Source organism: Microtus pennsylvanicus, chromosome 12 (assembly GCF_037038515.1).
Source record: "Microtus pennsylvanicus isolate mMicPen1 chromosome 12, mMicPen1.hap1, whole genome shotgun sequence".
Lineage (NCBI taxonomy): Eukaryota > Metazoa > Chordata > Mammalia > Rodentia > Cricetidae > Microtus > Microtus pennsylvanicus.
The window spans coordinates 6,535,388-6,555,113 of NC_134590.1; the positions used below are offsets into that span (position 1 = coordinate 6,535,388).

A 19,726-nucleotide genomic window follows, 5' to 3' on the forward strand; every position below is an offset into this window, starting at 1 on the left:
TGAAAGTGAGCATTTTGTTATTATTTAATGGTTCACTTTGTTTAAACTCAGAGACCCTTGAAAATTGCTAAAGACTGAGAAACAGTGTTTTTTTTTTTTTCATTGATCTGCAAACTACAAAGAGTTACTTGATTCTAAGTCCTTTAGACTTTGCTGAGATCGAGGCATAGCTAACATTTAGCTAAATCTGGAGTTCAGGCGACTGCTTTTAATTTATATAACTGAGTTTTGAAATTCAGATTTTTATGTATGAACATTTGTGCGTTTAAAAATACTCAACCCTTGGACACTGTACCAGACTCACTCTAAATCAGAGGTAAACAAGGCAGAATATAAGAATATATAAACTATAAGGGCCACGGTGGAAACAGTGTCTAAATTGTGGTCTGTTTAAAACTTGACACCTTGAAATTGTGTTGTAGGCTACAAGTAGAATGTGCTGACATCTTCTAAGCTTTTTCTTGGCTGAACTTATATTGAAATGCAAGCTTAGAAAGCTCCATCCACTGTATCGTGTTTTATATCTGAGCTTTACAGTATCTCTATCTGCATGCCACTCAGAAGGATGGAGTCAGGAAAACATTGGCACGTAGCTGGCTCTTCCAGTTGTCTGGCTTGCTGCTTCTACTTTATCTGATACCTGCTTGGGCCTGGCCTCTCAGAACTGGCAAAACCAGATAATCAGCACGTGTAAGAGAAGAGGAAACAACTCGGGAAGAAAGAGCAGAAGGGAGGAACAGCCCTTTCGCCAAAGAGAAGCCATGAGGTAGCCAGAGAGTATGGTAGAGTATGCAGCATATTAAGGAGCAAGAAGATGCAAATTAAGATTGCAGTGAGTACCATTTTATACCCTAAAATTATAAGGAAGTGAAAGGATATGGCTAAATATGAGCCATTACTGCTCATGAGAGCATAATCGCTAAGCACATAGTAGGGAATAAATTTAGTGCCAGGAAAACTGAATGGATGAGTCTTGGAGATGTAATATTGAATAGAAACATTAAGTCAAACATAAGAGCTGTTTGTCATTTTTATAGATTTATAAAGAAACTAGAATACCATCTTGTTGAAAGAGACATAAATATATAATATACTTAAAACAATGATGAAGGCAAAATAGATGTGTGCATTTATAAATGGCGGGAGTTGGAGGTGTGGAGTAACAGGAGTAACCTACGTTTAGTTCTTGAGTTAGGAGACAGTTGCTAGATGTTCTGTTTTTGTTTGTCTGTATCTAGAGGCTCTCATGTAGCCCCTGCTAGACCTCCAACTTCCTATATAGCTGCGGATGGCCTTGAATTCTTGTTCTGGCCTCACTTTCCATAGTACTGTTGTCTGCGGATATGGCTCGTTTGCTTTGCACTTAAGAATGATGCCGTGCTTTGTAACCCAACCCCAAAGTGGTTACTAATTCTTTTATTAAAAGAATAGGTTTTTTCGCCAGGTGGTTGTGGTGCACGCCTTTAATCCCAGCACTCGGGAGGCAGAGGCAGGCAGATCTCTGTGAGTTCGAGGCCAGCCTGGTCTACAAGAGCTAGTTCCAGGACAGGCTCCAAAGCTACAGAGAAACCCTGTCTCGGGGAAAAAAAAAAGAATAGATTTTTCTTTTGTTCTGTTTTGCTGTTCTACACGTGTGTTAGGGAAGTGTCAGTGCTAGGAAGGGTCCTGACCCACATGTTAGAATTTCTCTGAACTGTGTCCTACACATGAAGGAGAATGCACATTTTATATCTCTGAACTGTGTCCTACACATGAAGGAGAATGCACATATTATATCTCTGAACTGTATGTCTACACATGAAGGAGAATGCACATATTATATCTCTGAACTGTGTCCTAGACATGAAGGAGAATGCACATATTTAGTTTTCATTTGATAAGATTCAGAGTCATGAACCTCGCGATGTTCATGTTATTATTTTGCTTTGAATTTAGCTGAACATTAACAAGTAATTGTAAGTAGCAAATAATATGTTTAAAATATAATTAAGATAGGGCTATAGTTCCGTTAGCAGAACATTTGTCTAGCATTCTGAATGTTGGAAAGTAATATTGAATGAGAACATTAAGCCCTATAAAATAAGCACTGTTTGGTGTTATTTCTATGGATTCGTTTATAGGATCTCCAGCATTCCATGATGAGCTGTGGTAGCTCACGTCTATAATCCTAGCACTTGAAGGTGGGTGCAGGAAGATTGACTCCATAGTGAGTTCAAGGTCAGCCTATGCTACCTAAGACCCGGTTAAGTTCGATTTAGGACAGGTGTCTTCACTGCAATTTGAATTACTAATGGTGCCGCTAAGTCGCTGGTTTAAATGTTTCTTCCTCAGTGAACTTGTTTGTGTCTATCATCTGATACAACATGCAACTTAAAGTTGTTGAAAACGCAATGAAGGATTTTGAAAAGTAACATTTATTATCTATTTGTTTCCATCTGTGTGCCGCGGCATGTTTATTGAACTCAGAGTCCATCTTGCAGAAATCGGCTCTTTACCTGATGAGCTGTCATTAATGAACTGGGCTCATCTCGAAAAATCAAAAAAAAAAAAAAAAAAAGAAATGGCTTCCAATTTTTGAAGAATATTTTTCTCTCCAACTTTACCTTCTAATTAATTAAATATCAGCCAAGCTTGGTTGGCATGGTGGTATTTGCTTGTAATCCCAGAAGCTGGGAGTTCAAGGCTAGCCTGGGCTACAGAGTCTCAACAAATAAATAAATAGATAGATAGATAGATAAATAAACAAACAAACACAAATAAAAACCATCAGCAGTAGTAAAAAGAAACAGCCAAGAAGTGAGATACTTATCACAGCTAGATTAAATTTGGATAGGTCTTGAGTGATTAACTGATTTTGTTTCAATTATTATACTATGAATAGTGAGATTAACAAAGTTTTATGACCCAGACTAGTAGTGAGCAGGAAAGCAGAATGTTGCTACTCACATTTGAAGGCATGGGATGCTGGCTCTATATCCAGATACTAGGATTCTCATGCTGAAATAGGGACTCACAAATAAGAGAAAAATTTAAATACTCTGTGTGTGGAGTGGCTGCAGTGTGACCTGTGAGGGAGGGTGGGGGTTTCTGATTTTAAATTCACACAAATCCGTTTAGCTCTTCACTGCATGTACCTCCTGATGCTGGACACACATACCTAAGGGGATACTGGTTTGTTTGTTTGTTTGCTTGTTTTCTCTGAAGGGGAAACAAGTTAATACCAGCCCCAAAAGGTAGCTCTGGCTTTAGGTTGGCCCCGTCACTCACTACGGCTTTGTCAGTTTGTCTTCATGTAACTTCTCTGGGTCTCAGTTTCTTCACCAAGTAAAGCCAAACTGGGTGACCTATCATGGATACTTTAAGTGACCTGCTTTTCATGGATTTTAAGAAAAGCTATCAGCCCTATTTTTTAAAAGCTTCTTCTTACATTTTGTTTACTCTTTTTGTGTGTGCGTCTGTGCCTGCTGACCTTCTAGAGTCCAGAGAGCAACTTGTAGGAATCCTCTTCTCCATCCACCGTGTGGGTTCCAGGGATCAAACTCAGGTGTGGTTGTCAGGCTTGCCGGCAAGCACCTCTACCCACTGAGCCATCTTGTTGGCCCCTCTCCTGGGTTGTTTTAAAGCAGGGTTTATCTGCCTTGAGTGATGGGCTCTCAGGTGTAAAGGGATGTGGCAGGCGACAGGTACAGATGGCAGAAGATCTTGGGTCAACTTGTCTTCAGGACATGAGCTGAGTCTCTTTCTTTCTCACAGGTGTGATACCCTCGACATCTTCTTCAGGAAGAAAGTGCCTGTCGTTCCTGCCTCTACAGGTTCATGCCAGCCCAGCTCACAGAATCAGGTCAGTTTGGGGACTTTATTAGGCTCTTGGTAAAGGAGCCAAGGACAGAATCCTTGAGTCTCCTGAGCTGGGGTTCCGAATGCCCGCCGAGGTTTCCATTCTGCTTCATCCCTGATAGCTGGGTAAGCTTGGGAATGCCATTTTCTCTTCATTCGCACCAAACCGGGTCTGTTGGAATTCACTATCTTCAGCAGCAATTCTGTCTTTAATCATCAATATTTTTAGTATTGGTACCTGTAAATTGTAAATGGAGACTGGTCGTTCATCTTCCGGCCACCCATATGGAAATAATCACACAGAAACTTTATTAATTACAACACTGCTTGGTCAACAGCTTACACGTGTTCCTACTTAGCTCTTACATCTTAAACTAACCCATTTCTATTAATCTGTGTATCCCCATGAGGCTGTGGCTTACTGATAAGGTTCTGGTGTCCTTCTGCAGCTACATCTAGCCTACCTGTCTCTGTCTTCTTTCTCTCTGCATTCAGGTTAGTTTTCCTGCGTAGCTATATTCTGCCCTACCATATGCCAAAGAAGCTCCTTTATTAACCATTGGTAATAAAACATATTCACAGCATACAGAGGGGAATCCCACATCAGTAAATGACAAAATCATGTATTAGAAACATTTCCTTTGTCTCTTTCCTGGAAAATACTGAGTTTTGATGAACTAACACATCATAAAGTGAAATTATACTATATTGTTAGTGCACTTACATACACGTGGAGCGTCATGGCCTAGCAACATAGCACACTGTGGAACATCGTCCCCCACCCCTCTCTGCTCCGTCCAGCATCTGAGACTCTTGTACTATCACTGGACCCAGAAAAGAGCAAAGTTCAATGCTGAAAGCGAGGTTTTTAGGAGGTGTGCACTGTTTTGACACTGGAGTCGGCAGCAGTGAGCTGGGACATCTGTAGTAACTTCAGAGTGCAGGGTTCTTTAATTAGTTCTGTTGTCTCCACTGTGAGTGACCAGCTGGAGTGGAAAGTGGCACCGTAGGTGTTTGTGAGTCCTGGGATTCTGCAACTGCCTTAACTGTAGCATTTCATTTTAACTGAGGGCCTTTGAATTGCTTAGTTTTTCACGGGCTATCAGTCCTTCAGGGATGTTCTTCACTGTGGAGATGGTGCCTTTTGGGCATCTTCTCTGCTGTTTGAAAATCCCCCAGCTTAACTAAAAAGGGAAAGGTATCAGGCTTTTGGGAGTTTTCCAGGAGACACAGATCCAAGGGCAGAAACACAGCCAGGTTGCACAATGGTGACCCAGGGGCCTAAGCACAGAAATTCCTTGCCAGCTCTCAGCAAAGTGTCTGTTCTCTGGACACATGTGGGTTTCTCTCCTCTGTATATGTGTGTTTCCCTGTCCTCTGCACAACTCACCTTTCCCCATGCTCTTTCCACACGGTGTGTTTCACTCTCTCCTGTACACACTCAGGTTTCTCTGTCCCCTGGACACATGCGCGTGCTCCTGACCCTGGTAACTCCTGCCTTCAGCCGTCACCCTTCACGCTGGCAGCATGCTTCACTGCTCCTCCCCAGCTGTGTCTCAATGGAGACCCCCGGCAGGCTCTTCTACAGGAGCCTACAGTTCCCAGAGCCCCCATTCCTTGCCCGGCTCCAGACAGGCTCAGGAGAGGGGCATTTAAAACCTCACATTGGCCTTCCCTTCAAAGCCTGTTCTCTAAAAAACCCGACTTCTTCCCTCTGAAATGCAGGTGTGGTCACCTGCCAGCGCCCCTTCCAGCAGACAGCGTGTGCAGAAAGTCAGTGGTACAGCACGCTTAGATCCCAGCCCCAGTACCCAATGAGGAACTGAAGCGTTTCAGGGAAGGAACTGAAGAAATGACAGGTGAATTTGTGAATACAGACACTGATTGAAGCTGAAAATGCCCAGTGGAAAAAGTTCTTATAATCTGGATAAAATTGTAAAATAAAGTAGCATATTGCTAATAATTTTAGGATTTTAGATTATAATTTATTTTTCCTTAATTTTAAAAAATGCTGGTTAAAAGTTAGTACCCAGGAGAAGGAGTCTTCACAGCGCAGAGCACTGACCTGGCAGGCCTAAGACCCAGAGTCTGGTGTTCGTCACCACGGACGAAGGGTAAGTCACTGAGTAGGCACAGAATTTAGGTTTCATCACCACTTTCTCTCTTCCTGTGAAACTTTGTATAATTTTCCCCTTTTCTGTAGACTTTTGGCTTATTGAATGATACCTGAGATTTGCACCCCACAGAACTATTTTTAAATCCTTAGTATCCTTAGTGGGGGCTTATTTGGAGAACAGAGTATACTTAGGGGCAATTAATTAACAACAACCCCTGTAGAGAAACCCAAGTGGTCTAAGTGTGAAAACCTGCCAGGCCCCAGACACGCCTCTCCCGTCAACTGTCTGCAGATTTCCAGAGCGCCTCTCATTTTCTCATCAGTAAATGGCTCTGCTACTGGTTCTTAGTAGAAGCGTCAGAGGTGATGACCGCGCAGAGGCGGTCTGGTGCAGCGAGAGGCGTGGCTCTGCCTGACTAGGGAAAGGAGCAGAAGGTCCATGTCCCCGTGGCCTTGTCAGGGAGTGTGCTGGTCATTTCCCCTGTGACCTGTCCTACCAAGATCTCTGCTAAAAACGCCTGCATGGATTACTGTGGCTGTGAGATGTCTCGTTGCTTCCGGGGCCTCCTGAGGAGCAGATCCTTGAGGAAGTGGATCTGTGTAAGTAAGGAGAAGGGAGGAGCTCAGGAGGAAGTCTCCCACACCCAAGCACCTTGACCTGATTGGATCAGGCGTCAGACGTGTGTCCGGGCACATTGTGTTGCTTTGTTTTTTCCTTCAGGAGTGACTGACACACTTGTAATCTCAGCACCTGGAGGCCACAGTGAAGCGACAGTGTGGGCCAGCCTGGGCTACATGGGGACCTGTCAGAAAGGAAAGACGGAACAAACACAAATGAGTGTAATGAAAGGGCTTGGCCGTATAACTGATCTCGAGGAAAGACGGGAAGTGGTGATCTCTGGGACACAGGCTCTCGGGCTGTTTTGTTAGTTCTTTGTGCACTGAGGCAGGAAACTCAAAGAAACTGGCCTAGACTCCACTTCAGAAGCCCAGGTTCAGGACCCTGTGACTGCATGGATGGCCATGTGAACAATCAGATTTCAAATCATACAGAGAAAGGAACAGAGTCCTTAAAAATTTTTTTTCTTACCTAATATTTTTGGTTTTTTATGTAAAAAATTAGGATATCCAATTACTTGTTCAAGAGTTGCCTCTAAGAGCCCCACAGGTATGAATATACCCCTCTGCCCCAGTTTTGATAAAAGTTAAACTTTAAAGAGCAGAGTTAAGATTTGTCTTAGTTCAAAAGCATCAGTAGATAAGCCTTGTGCTTTGCCATATTTGAGGATAGAATATTCAGGAACGAGGGCTGTGGGGTGTGTGTGTGCACGTGCGTGCACATATGTATGTTTACATATCTTTGAAGGAAAACTGCTCAAAGTTTCTTAGAAAGCAAACCATCCCACCTGAAAGGATGCCTCATGCTGGGCTGGGGGAGGGCTCAGGGGTGAAGTGCTTTGGCACAAACCTGATGGCCCGTGTCTCATCCAGACATAACGGTGTCTGTGATCGCAGTGTTGCCGCAGCAGACCAGGAGGTGGAGAGCAGATATGGCAGCTGCGCCGGGGGTACACAGCAGCAAATAACAAGGAGACTGTCTCAGACATGGTGGAAGGCACAGTGCTATGCCCAGAGCTGCCCTCTGACCTCCACATGCATGCTGTAACACGTACATGCGTGCGCGCGCACACACAGACACACACACACAGGGAGGGGGAGGATTAAAAAATAGAGCACATTAAGCCTGACTGTGAAGGTCTTCCCACACACTTAGGTTGTCTAGAAATCAGTGATTGTGTTTTTATGTGGGCTTATCTTTCTCTCCTGTGCTTCTTAGATTATGCTTTTCGGTGTTTTTCATTTCTTGCACCTGCTGAAGAATAGCCTGTTCAAAGAATTTAGTTTGATAATGTCACATTTATATTTGAAATCCACCTACATCATCTGAATAATAACTAATGGTAATAAAAACAGTATTATTAGTAGGTAGCATTTACTGTTTCCTTGGGTTTCTTTATCATATATTACTTCATTTATTCTTCCTAATAAATAGATTCCATTATTGTTAGTCTAATTTTCTGCTTGGGTGGTGATAGGGCCAGAGTCGCTGGTTGGCTCCAACACTCTGCAGCTGCATGGGTCTTATAGAAAAACATCTCACTTCTTCCTTTTGATCCTAAATGGGCATGAAACAGTTTGACTGTTTGTGTTTGAACGCAGTATTAAAGATGATAGACATTTGTATCATGCTCTTTTCTTTTAGGCCACCAGCCATCTCCCAAATCATGACACAGACTTGTTTTGAATGCCCTGACTACCTTGGGCATGTTTCTGGCTAGCTCTTTTAACTTAAATTAACCTGTTTCTCTTTACCTTTGGTCTTGGGGCTTATTACCTTTCTTACTTCTGTGTATCTTACTTTCACCGTTTCTCATATGTGGATGGCAGATAGCAGCTGCCTGACTTCTTGTCCGCAGCTTGTCTCTCTTTCTCTCTTCCTCATTCTCTCATCTTCCTTCTCAAACCTAGATTTCTCCTCCTATTTATTCTGTCTGCCCACCAGCCCCACCTATCCTCTCTCCTGCCTAGCTATTGACTATTCAGCTTTTTATTAGACCAATCAGGTGCCTTAGGCAGGCAAGGTGAAGCAAATGCAACTTATCTTTACACAATTAAACACACATCCTTATATTGTTAAACAAATACAGCATAAATAAAAGTAATACATCTTTGCCTAGTTAAAATAATATTTTACAACAGTTATTGTGTTAAACACATGTTTCAGCCATCTTATTGTATTGGTGAGAAAAATATAAAACTCCCTGGTAGGAAGGTATTTCAGGAAGAGTGTTTCTTCATGCTCTATCCCTGGGTGGAGGTAAAATTTTATTTGGGGAAAAACCTACTGACCTGAAACTGAATCTCAAGCACTGCTAAATCTAATTGTATTTTTGGTATTTAATGTGTTAAGTACTTTACTTTGGAACTCTATCTGTTTAGGTAGTTGCCCGTAGTTACCTTTCGCTGTAGACAGTGTGTGTATGAGACAGGATCTCACTGTGTTGTCCTTGCCGATTTCAGACTTGTGACCTGAGTGCTGGGATTACAGGCATGAGCCTCCACCCCTGGCTCTGGAGTCATTTTGAAAACAGCCATCCTACTGCCATATCCTGTAGATCTCCAGGGCAGGGAGTGCAGCCAGGCTGCCACAGACAGGAACCTTCCTAGGTGCCTGCGCCTTTGTTTCTCTCCTAGAGTCGCCTGTAGCTTGTTTTTGTTGCTGGTTGCTCAGCTTTCTTAGCGTGTTCAGTGGTCCATCCAAGTACGAAGGCTAACTACGTAAGTGCCTTGTTGTGTGTCCTCAGTAGGAGAGAGGGGCCGTGGGCCCTTCTGAGGGTGTCTAGAGCCATTCTCAGAGAAGTGTACCTGGTAGGAGAGAGGAGCCATGGCCCTTTCTGAAGGATGTCCAGCAGGCATTCTTGGAAGAGTGCAGCTTAATGTTCATGGAGAGTTTCCTGCCCAGATCCAGGGAAAGGACGGTTTCTCTAGGACCTTGTGGCAGGAAGAAAGGGAGTACGCTTACTGTAGTAACTGGAAGGGAAAGTCAGAGATTGTCCTGAGAAAAAGCAGGAGGTGCAAGTTTGAGTCTGTTTCCAGGTTACTAATTTGGAGTGTCTCTTTATGGTTTCTTGCATTCATGGGTACTGGGTTTTGTGCTAGACTTTATTTCTGTAGCTCTTTAGGAGTCTGAATGAGAGTGCATTCTAATTCTAGTGGAAACAGGATCTGAGTGAGCTTCACTCTTGTTTAAGAAGCAGGTAGGCCTCAACAGATCAGTCATGCTTTGTCTGAAGCAGACAGCAAAAACTGTGAGGTAACCTTTGGCATCTTTTCTACTTTGTTTCCAAATTGGATATACCCCCCCCCCTTTTTTTTTGTTTTTCGAGACAGGGTTTCTCTGTAGCTTTGGAGCCTTTCCCGGAACTAGCTCTTGTAGACCAGGCTGGCTTCAAACTTCCAGAGATTCACCTGCCTCTGCCTCCTAAGTGCTGGGATTAAAGGTGAGTGCCACCACCGCCTGGCCCCCCCCCTTTTTTTTAAAGAAAAAACGCTTTATTTTATTTTATTTTCTCAGATGTCTTACTCTGTAGCCTTGGCTATCCTGGAACTCACTATGTAGACCAGGCTAGTCTTGAACTCATAGGGATACCCCTGTCCCTGCCTCACGAGTGGTAGGATTAAAGTTTGCTCATTTGGTGTGCAGATGTCTGTCCATGCACTTACACAACACTGTAAGTGTGGAAGTCAGAGGATGACTTTCAGGCGTTGGTGTTTTTCCTACCCCTGTGGAGCCTGAAGCTTGAATGATCAAGTTTGTAGCAAGTGCATTTACATGCCTAGCCACCCTGCGAGCCCTGTGCTCCTTTCTGCATGCTTTACCTAAGCCCTGGATCTCAGCATGGTTGGATTTTTTAAAAGTTAGAAAACTACTCAACAAAATTAATAGACAATGTATAAGGTGTTTTAAGTAATTCACAAGTTTTATAAAGGCACTTATGTTGGAGACCAGCTTTGACAAAAATACCACTTACCAGGTAGGGTCATGGGAATTGGAAAACAGTAAAGAGAATGAAGATGTAAGTGAAAATAATAAAACAGAAACATAGGATAGCACCAGGAGGGGGTTCAGTGAATACTGAAATTCGCCTGTGTTCAATGTCTATACACTTTTATACCCCAACACAACAGGGAAGTAGACAAAAGACTGCTTTACCGTGTTACAAAGAGCAATTTGAGCCTTCAAGCCATTAATCCATGAGAAAAGCATTCTGTTGTTTAGGCAGTGAACCCACCCCAGACCAAGTATCCTGAAGGCAGCCACACCCAAGGTCAAATCTCCTATTTCAAAAGAAGGAGCAGAAGTATGCTTGAATAGCCCGACCACTGGCCAGGGTGGAGTGGATCTACCTGTGTGGGCCACCTTAATGTCAAAAGGACCAAGCAACCACACAGTAGGTCAGGGTGTAACCACACAGTAGGTCAGGGTGTAACCACACAGTAGGTCAGGGTGTAACCACACAGTAGGTCAGGGTGTAACCACACCCTAGGTCAGGGTGTAACCACACAGTAGGTCAGGGTGTAACCACACAGTAGGTCAGGGTGTAACCACACAGTAGGTCAGGGTGTAACCACACACTAGGTCAGGGTGTAACCACACACTAGGTCAGGGTGTGACCACACACTAGGTCAGGGTGTAACCACACACTAGGTCAGGGTGTAACCACACAGTAGGTCAGGGTGTAACCACACAGTAGGTCAGGGTGTAACCACACAGTAGGTCAGGGTGTAACCACACACTAGGTCAGGGTGTAACCACACACTAGGTCAGGGTGTGACCACACACTAGGTCAGGGTGTAACCACACAGTAGGTCAGGGTGTAACCACACACTAGGTCAGGGTGTAACCACACAGTAGGTCAGGGTGTAACCACACACTAGGTCAGGGTGTAACCACACAGTAGGTCAGGGTGTAACCACACACTAGGTCAGGGTGTAACCACACACTAGGTCAGGGTGTAACCACACAGTAGGTCAGGGTGTAACCACACAGTAGGTCAGGGTGTAACCACACAGTAGGTCAGGGTGTAACCACACAGTAGGTCAGGGTGTAACCACACAGTAGGTCAGGGTGTAACCACACAGTAGGTCAGGGTGTAACCACACACTAGGTCAGGGTGTAACCACACACTAGGTCAGGGTGTAACCACACAGTAGGTCAGGGTGTAACCACACAGTAGGTCAGGGTGTAACCACACAGTAGGTCAGGGTGTAACCACACAGTAGGTCAGGGTGTAACCACACAGTAGGTCAGGGTGTAACCACACCCTAGGTCAGGGTGTAACCACACCCTAGGTCAGGGTGTAACCACACAGTAGGTCAGGGTGTAACCACACAGTAGGTCAGGGTGTAACCACACAGTAGGTCAGGGTGTAACCACACAGTAGGTCAGGGTGTAACCACACAGTAGGTCAGGGTGTAACCACACACTAGGTCAGGGTGTAACCACACACTAGGTCAGGGTGTAACCACACACTAGGTCAGGGTGTAACCACACACTAGGTCAGGGTGTAACCACACAGTAGGTCAGGGTGTGACCACACACTAGGTCAGGGTGTAACCACACAGTAGGTCAGGGTGTAACCACACAGTAGGTCAGGGTGTAACCACACAGTAGGTCAGGGTGTAACCACACACTAGGTCAGGGTGTAACCACACAGTAGGTCAGGGTGTAACCACACAGTAGGTCAGGGTGTAACCACACAGTAGGTCAGGGTGTAACCACACAGTAGGTCAGGGTGTGTAGCCACGCTCGTCAACAACGTTGAACAAGCTAAAACTCTCTGAGCTTCAGACAAGGTGGAAATAGGCTCACATTTTTGGGCCTCCACAAGTTTAGTCCTCTAGTTTTGGTTTCCCTTGATGATACACTCCAGTGAACATTGCTGTTGGAGAGATGTCTGTGGTTCAGCCATAGATCTTCACTGCTGCAACTCTGGGGTCCTGAACGTGTTGTGGGCAGAGTCTTGTGCATTTGTTTATACAAGGAAAAGAAAGAGCAGTCATAGTCTTCTATGTTCTTCTCACTTTTAATGAGAATGGTAATCCATTCTCAGAGGAAGCGGTGAACACTCTGCAGGAAATTTATCTCTACTCTGCCCTGAGTACTAGAAATGTAATTGAAGGATATGGCTGGGTAGCAGCGTTTGCTTAGCATATTTTCAGGGCTGCAGAACTCCTACCCCCCCCCCCCAAAAAAAAAGCCAAAACGAAGCCAAGTCCTAGAAATGTAAAGGCAAAGGGAGAACATCTCATTGTGTAACTCACCTCTCACTTCTTTTACTTCTTAGACAATCTCACTGTGTAGCCTGAGTCTGTGTTAGACTCACTATCCTTCTGCCTCAGTTTCCTTCCCCACTCCCAGTCCCAGGATTGTAGGCATGTCACCCAACCATGACTAGCTTGCTTTTGTTCATTTAGACTCAAGTACTTCCACTATTATTCTTAAAGAAATCCACATTCTTTATCTTTTTCTTTCTGGAGTCTGCCTAGTGACGTGGGAAAATATCCTGCCATAGGAGCAGGAAGCCACATGAGATGTACAAAAAAAAATAAGTCCCCGAAAATCGGATAGCAGCAGAATTAGCTGTGCTTGGCTGGGGCTGACGGATGAGAACAGGGTTTACAAGGTGTTTTCCAGAACGGGGCTGAGTGAGCCCAGATCTGCATGATTTTCGTTGGAAAGGCCGAAGAGGTTGTATGCGTTAGACATTTTTTCAGTTTGTCAAAGGTTTTCTATGCATGTGTACAGGTAAAATTGAGATTTTGCACTTCTTCTTGCTAATTTTCAAAGACATATTCACCACCACGCTCTGACAGCTTTGACGCACTCTCACACGAGGCTGCATCTATATACTGAGATGTGACTCTACAGCGGGATGCAGTTCAGAACCAGATCCTGGCTGTAGTCTGTTTTCTGTGGGCCCTAGGTCAACAGCTCTGCTCGGGACTTGAGCTTCTTGCCATCCTTTGTAGCTAGTTTGGGGGAAGGAGCAGAGACTGCAGCCAGCCGACTATCCTAACTCTGCTCCTCTGGCCGCTGGTGTGGCTGCTCATCTTCATTCTCAACTTAGTAAATTAGTAAAGTGCTTCTGGTTTGTAAACTAAAGGAGACTTCATAGCCGGGGCTACACATGAAAATTAGTAGAAACAGGATAGATGATGTCTACATCGCCTGATTATAGTTAGGATTAAAGAGGTCACTTGTGAAAGACGGTGGGTAAATGTGGACCTGAAATATAGCAGCTACTTGGGTCAAGCTAAATGGTCAAATAAGTATGAAATCCCTTTCCTGAGAATACAGTCCTATACTGAATACTTGTGGATGCCTAGGAAACAAAATGTGGGTATGAACCGTGGACCCATATCTCTGAGTAATGATGGCCTGAGAGAAACAAACGGCACATGCTAGAAAGTAACATCTTCTTCCAGAAATCCACTGAAGAAAGCAGAGCAGATAGTTAAATACACAACACGGGGGGTGGGGGGGAGGAGAGAGAGAGAGAGGGAGAGAGAGAGAGGGAGAGAGAGAGAGGGAGAGAGAGAGGGAGAGAGAGAGAGGGAGAGAGATTGAGAGAGCACATAATAATTCCTTTGATCTCTTGGGGTGGAATGTTAACGTTGGACTGCTTATGTGACTTATTTATAGTCTCAATGCATTCTTTTTGATCTTGCTTAGAGGAAATTTGTTTTATTTTTAAACATTTTTTGTAAAAACAAAATAAGTTTGTCACAGTGCTTGCAGTTTGATAGTAGGGTTATAATGCCTGGCTCACAGGGTTAAGGGCCATTGCCTTACCCAAGTGGAATTTTAATTTTTGATGCTTAGACCCAGCTGTGAAGAATCTGCTTTAGTTCACGACTCAGGAAGAACTTTACTAAATATTTAACTGTCTTTTCCTTGTAAGGAGACAGAATTCCAGCTCTGTCTTCCTCCGGTAGTGGCTGAGCCAGGTGAGAATACAGACATGTCAACCCAGTTGGTTTCCATTGCTGTGACACAGGCAAGGAGAGCAACTTTAAGGACCGGCTGACTTTGCCACTAAGGTTTTCATCCAGGAGCAGCTGCTCTGCTGTCCTGGGCTCTGCTGAAGGGACATCATGGCAGAAGGCATAGTGGAGCAGGTTTTGCCAGCAAGCAGAGAGCAAAGGGAAAGCAGGTGTCCCCCTAAGGCATGCCCATGGTGACCTTCCCCCAGCCAGGCCTCCCCTCCTCCAATATTTCATCCCCCTTTCAGTAGTGGCACTAGCTGGAGACTTGGCCTGTCACACATGTGCCTGTGGGGGCGATTGATATCGAAGTCACGGCATGTTACATGGTACAGGAAATAAGGGGATATTTCGAAAGGAAATAAAGGGTCAAAAAAATAGTGAGAGCAGAGCATCTACATGGTGAACTGAGCAGAGTGTTAAGTTGGGAGAATTCGATGAGGCAGGACAGCTTGCTTCTCGGGTAGGTAACTGGGGAGTGATGTGACTTAAGACACGGGCAGGGTAGCAGCACTTGCCTAGACAGGTGGTTTCCATTCTTTGTGATGACGCCTGGTTCCTTCTAGTACAGAGGGAACACTGTCTACACATGAATTTTATTTTTCCTCTGTTTAATCAGACATGGGGGATCACACCTGTACTCATAGAATTCAAGAAGTTGAGGCAGGAGGATTGCTATAAGTTCAAGCCCAGCCTGATCTACTACAGTTGTTTGAATAAGAATGGCTCCCCTAGGCTCATATATTTTTGAATACTTAGTCATCAGGGAGTGGCATTACATGAGAAGGATTAGGAGATATGGTGTTACTGCAGTTGGCGTGACCATGCTGGAGGAAGTGTGTCTGTAGGGGAGGCCCGTGGATCAGGATGTGGACCAGCTACGACTCCAGTGCCATCTGTCCCGCCATGCTGCCCCATCCCCACCATGATGATGATGGACTAAACCTTTAAAGTTGTAAGCATGCTCCCAGTTAAATGCTTTCTTTTATAAGAGTTGCCTTGGTCATAATGTCTCCTCATAGCAACAGAACAGTGACTGAGACAACTACATAATGAGTTCCAGGCCAGCCTGGGCTACAGAGGGGAGCCTATCTCAATCCATCAATCAGGAGTCAGTAGAAAGAATAACAGCATGGAGAAGTGTGTTGTCCCGGCTGCCCGGCTAGCTTAGCCCCGAAATAACCACACAGAAATTGTATTAATTAAATCACTGCTTGGCCCATTAGTTCTAGCCTCTTATTGGCTAACTCTCACATCTTGATTTAATCCATTTATATTCATCTGGATATCACCACGAGTTCATGGCCTACCAGAAAAGATTCGGCATGTCTGATCTGGTGGCTCCATGATGTCTTTCTCCTGACTCTGCTTTCTTCCTCCCAGAATTCAGTTCTGACTTCTCCACCTAACTAAGTTTTGCCCTATCAGGCTCAAAGCAGTTTCTTTATTCATTAACCAATGAAAGCAACACACAAACAGAAGGACCTCCCACACCAGAAGTAGTGTACTGACTGTGCTTCAAGTGCTTCTAGACTTGGTTACAAGGCCACAGTGGTATACTCTGAGCGACTCGTTTTGAACTTCCTCACCCCAGAAGATCAAAGAGGTACACTCACCAGCCTCCTAGCTAAGTGGAAGCTAGTTAAACACATCCACTTTGTGCTGGCTTTGAAAAGTCTGAATGAAGAGCAAATTTAACAATTTGGCTGCATATAAAATTCCCGAGTTTTGTTCTTGTTTTAAATCAGACGCATATTTACATGCTCAGACCTATAGAAATCCAAGCAAGAGCTGAATTGGAACTGAATGGATCTTTGATCCTCTCTCTCTCTTTCTCTCTGTTGTGTGGTCATATAACGTTTAAGTTACACGTTGAAAGACACCTATTTTCTTATACTCATCAAAGGCAGAATTACTCTGGAGAGAGGTCACACCTCTGGTTATAGCATCTTCATCCTTCCATTCAGCTCATTAGCTTCTACTTGTGTGAACTGGATCCACATCCTGTTCTGTGAACTGGAGAATATCCACCTGGTCCTGTTGTGTGAACTGGAGAGAATCCACCTGGTCCTGTTGTGTGAACTGGAAAAGATCCACCCCTGTTCTGCTGTATGAACTGGAGAAGATCACCCATCCCATTGTGTGTGTCAACTCCAGGATACCATAAGCGTAGGTTTATGTGTATGTAGCTTTATTCATATGTAGTTGTGGTTGGTTCCTTTCAGGACACAACAGGCGTACGTTTATGTGGATGTAGCTTTGTTTATATGTGGTTGTAGCTGGTTCCGTGAACTGGGAAACTACAAAACCATAAGATGAAACTGGTAGGAACAGCTCTGTGCTCGTGCCCCAGCAATTTCAGTTCTTGCAGAACATGTTGATAGGGCTGTCCCGTGTTCTTCTCAGGTGGAAGTGGCTTTCCCAAGTCAGCCATGATGGAGCATGTCTCTAATCCCAGCATTCCTGTGAGGCTGACACAAGGGGGCTTGTGAGTCTAGGCTAGCCTGTACTACATGTGTGAGCCTAGGCTAGCCTGTACTGCATGGTGGATTCCAAGCCAGCGGTGATATTCAGTTTCATGTAAATACTAGCTTTCCCTGATTGTGTCCAGTTGGCTCTTGTTAGGAATAGCTGAAAGACTAGTTAACTCTTAAGTAGACAAAACATACTTCCCTCTTGTTCTTCATCTCCATTGTCTCCTTTTCCTTCCGTCCATTGCATATCTGCCCCTCTCCATTCTCCTTCCTTTCTGTTCTGTGTTCTCTTTCTATCGTTTCCCAGAGTTCTATCCCATGTCATGTGTGAAGGAAGCACTGATTGGCTTGATTCACAATAGTTGCCATAAGAGTGGTTCCCAGAGGGCCAGTAAGTAAGATGGCTCAGCAGGTAAAGGCCATTGCCACCAAGCATGACAAACTGAGTTCAATCCCCAAAACCCACATAGTAGAAGGAAGGGGAAGGGACCAACTTCTGCAAGTTGTCCTTGACCCGCATATATACAACTCTCTCTCTCTCTCTCTCTCTCTCTCTCTCTCTCTCTCTCTCTCTCTCTCTCTCTCTCTCTCTCTGCAGTACTCATTGGACAATACTTTTGGGGAATTACAAAAGTCCCTGGGTAGTAATTTTTGCATATTTCTCAAGATCCAAAAGGAGGAAGAAAGACCTAAAAATATCTCTGTAATGTTTTTTGTCAGTGTTGTGACTTTTAAATTCATGAAGTAAGTTCTTTCCTGCCTAGGTCACGACCTGTTAAGCAATCTAGAGAGGATCGTGGTCAGATGTGACCATGGGGTAAAATGGGACGGGGACTCCGTAGCAGCATGCAGGTAACTCAAGGCCACAGCGAGTAGGGGACAAAAATCCTTCAGATGAGATGCCCAGTCCTCAGATCCTGGACCACCTGGTCACGGAGAAAAGAGTGGGGACAGTGGGTAGCATTACCCGAGGGTGCTGTTCTGCATGTGGGACTTGAAGGGAGGGAGGGAAAGTGAGAACATTGTGTCATCCAGGTCAACTGTCAACTTTCTAGCTTGATTGGTTGCTGCTGCCCTGAAACTGTGGGAAATAGAGATGAGCAGATCTCAGTTTCTGAGGCTGTCAGAAATAATTTCAAACTTCTTATAGAAAAGTTGCAAAATATTCTATAGCGAGCACCATGAATTTTGTATCTCGATTTGCCTGTCATTGCCCTTCTCTGGTGTGAGATTTATTACTTATTTACACATATGATCGCTTCTGTGTACATGTAAACACACACAACATTTAAGTTTCCATCTCTTTATGATAGCCCTTCTGCCACGAATCCCTCCATGTAGATCTCGTATGCTAGCAACTGCACCTCTGTGCACTGAGCTCCGTTACGTTCCTTCAGTCTACCATCCTCCTTCTGCTCTACAGCAGTACGGATGCTCGGTGCAGCACTTGGCTGGCCCCCAGTATGAGCTCTTCTGTGGTCTGTGTTGGTCTAGATGTTGTATGAAGTTGCCTTTGCGTAGCTATGATGAACACTCTGAGAAAGAACTTAAGGAGGAAGGGTATGTTGGCTCATGGTTTCAGAGGGTTCATCCCATGCTTGGTTGGTTCCATTGCTTGGGCAGAACATCGTGGAGGATCAAGTCCTTAGCATCTCTTGCTCTAGAATAGTTGTGTACAATTTCTTTGCCTTTTGTTACATGAACATCTTCAGGGTGTGTACGTATCCTACCTTTCCCTTTGTTTTACTGTGGCTGTGCCTTCTGCCTGCTGTGATTTTGAGTACGTGTCCTTGGTAAAATATTACATAAGGAACATGCCTTTTTTTTTTCTTTTTTTGAGACAGGGTTTCTCTGTGTAATGGCCTTAGCTGTCCTAGAACTCGCTTTGTAGACCAGGCTGGCCTAGAACTCAGAGATCTACCTGCCTCTGCCTCCCAAGTGCTGCGGTTAAAGGCGTGCGCCATCACTGCCTGGCAGTTAGTTCCTCATAACATTTCATCTCCTTTGTGTAACATGTGTTGGTGATGCTTGTTGGAATTATTCTATTTATAATTGGTTTGAAATCCTAGTTTCCTCCACCTTCTCCACGATTAATGATTTTATCAGCATTTTGGTTCTCAGACCGCCTCATGTCTCACTGTATTCTTATGTCCTTTTATTTCCCAACATTTTTTTTAAATGAGCGCGTCATTATTTTCACCCTTTATAGGAAGGCTCACCGTGTGCTTGTAGTGATCACTGCTTGGAGTTGGTCCTTGCCCTGAGTGACTGTGGTTCCTCTTCACAAGAAGAAACCAAGATGCAGACACTTGGCATGTATGCCAGTGGTGGGTGCTTTGTTTCTAGGCTCCATTAGGGAACTGAGCCAGTAAATATGTCTATCTTTATACATAAAAACACACATGTATATGTATGTATCATCTGTATGTCTGTATGCTCCTTTTACATAGATAAGTGTATGAACAGTAATGTTTGGTGGTTGTTTGTTCATTTGAGACAGTGTCTTCTGCAACCTCACTTACCATGTGGCCAAGAATGACCTGGAACTCCTGCGTACGACTGCAGGTGGGTCGGGCCAGCCATATTTTGGAATACAGATTCACACTGGTACCTTCACTTGACCCTTTCCATAGAGAGAACATGTTCCCCACTAGTATCAACATTTTTACTCTTAATATTACTCCATTTTCTC

The 19,726-nt window shown here is 44.3% G+C and overlaps 1 protein-coding gene across 1 annotated transcript in view; it reads left to right on the plus strand.

Moving 5' to 3' along the window:
- Wdfy3 (WD repeat and FYVE domain containing 3) overlaps positions 1–19,726 on the plus strand; it is a 255,135-nt gene that overhangs the window by 22,733 nt on the left and 212,676 nt on the right. Inside the window, exon 2 of the mRNA XM_075942728.1 lies at positions 3,754–3,841. The gene's annotated coding sequence lies outside the window, so the exon portion shown is untranslated. The remainder of the gene's footprint in view (positions 1–3,753; positions 3,842–19,726) is intronic.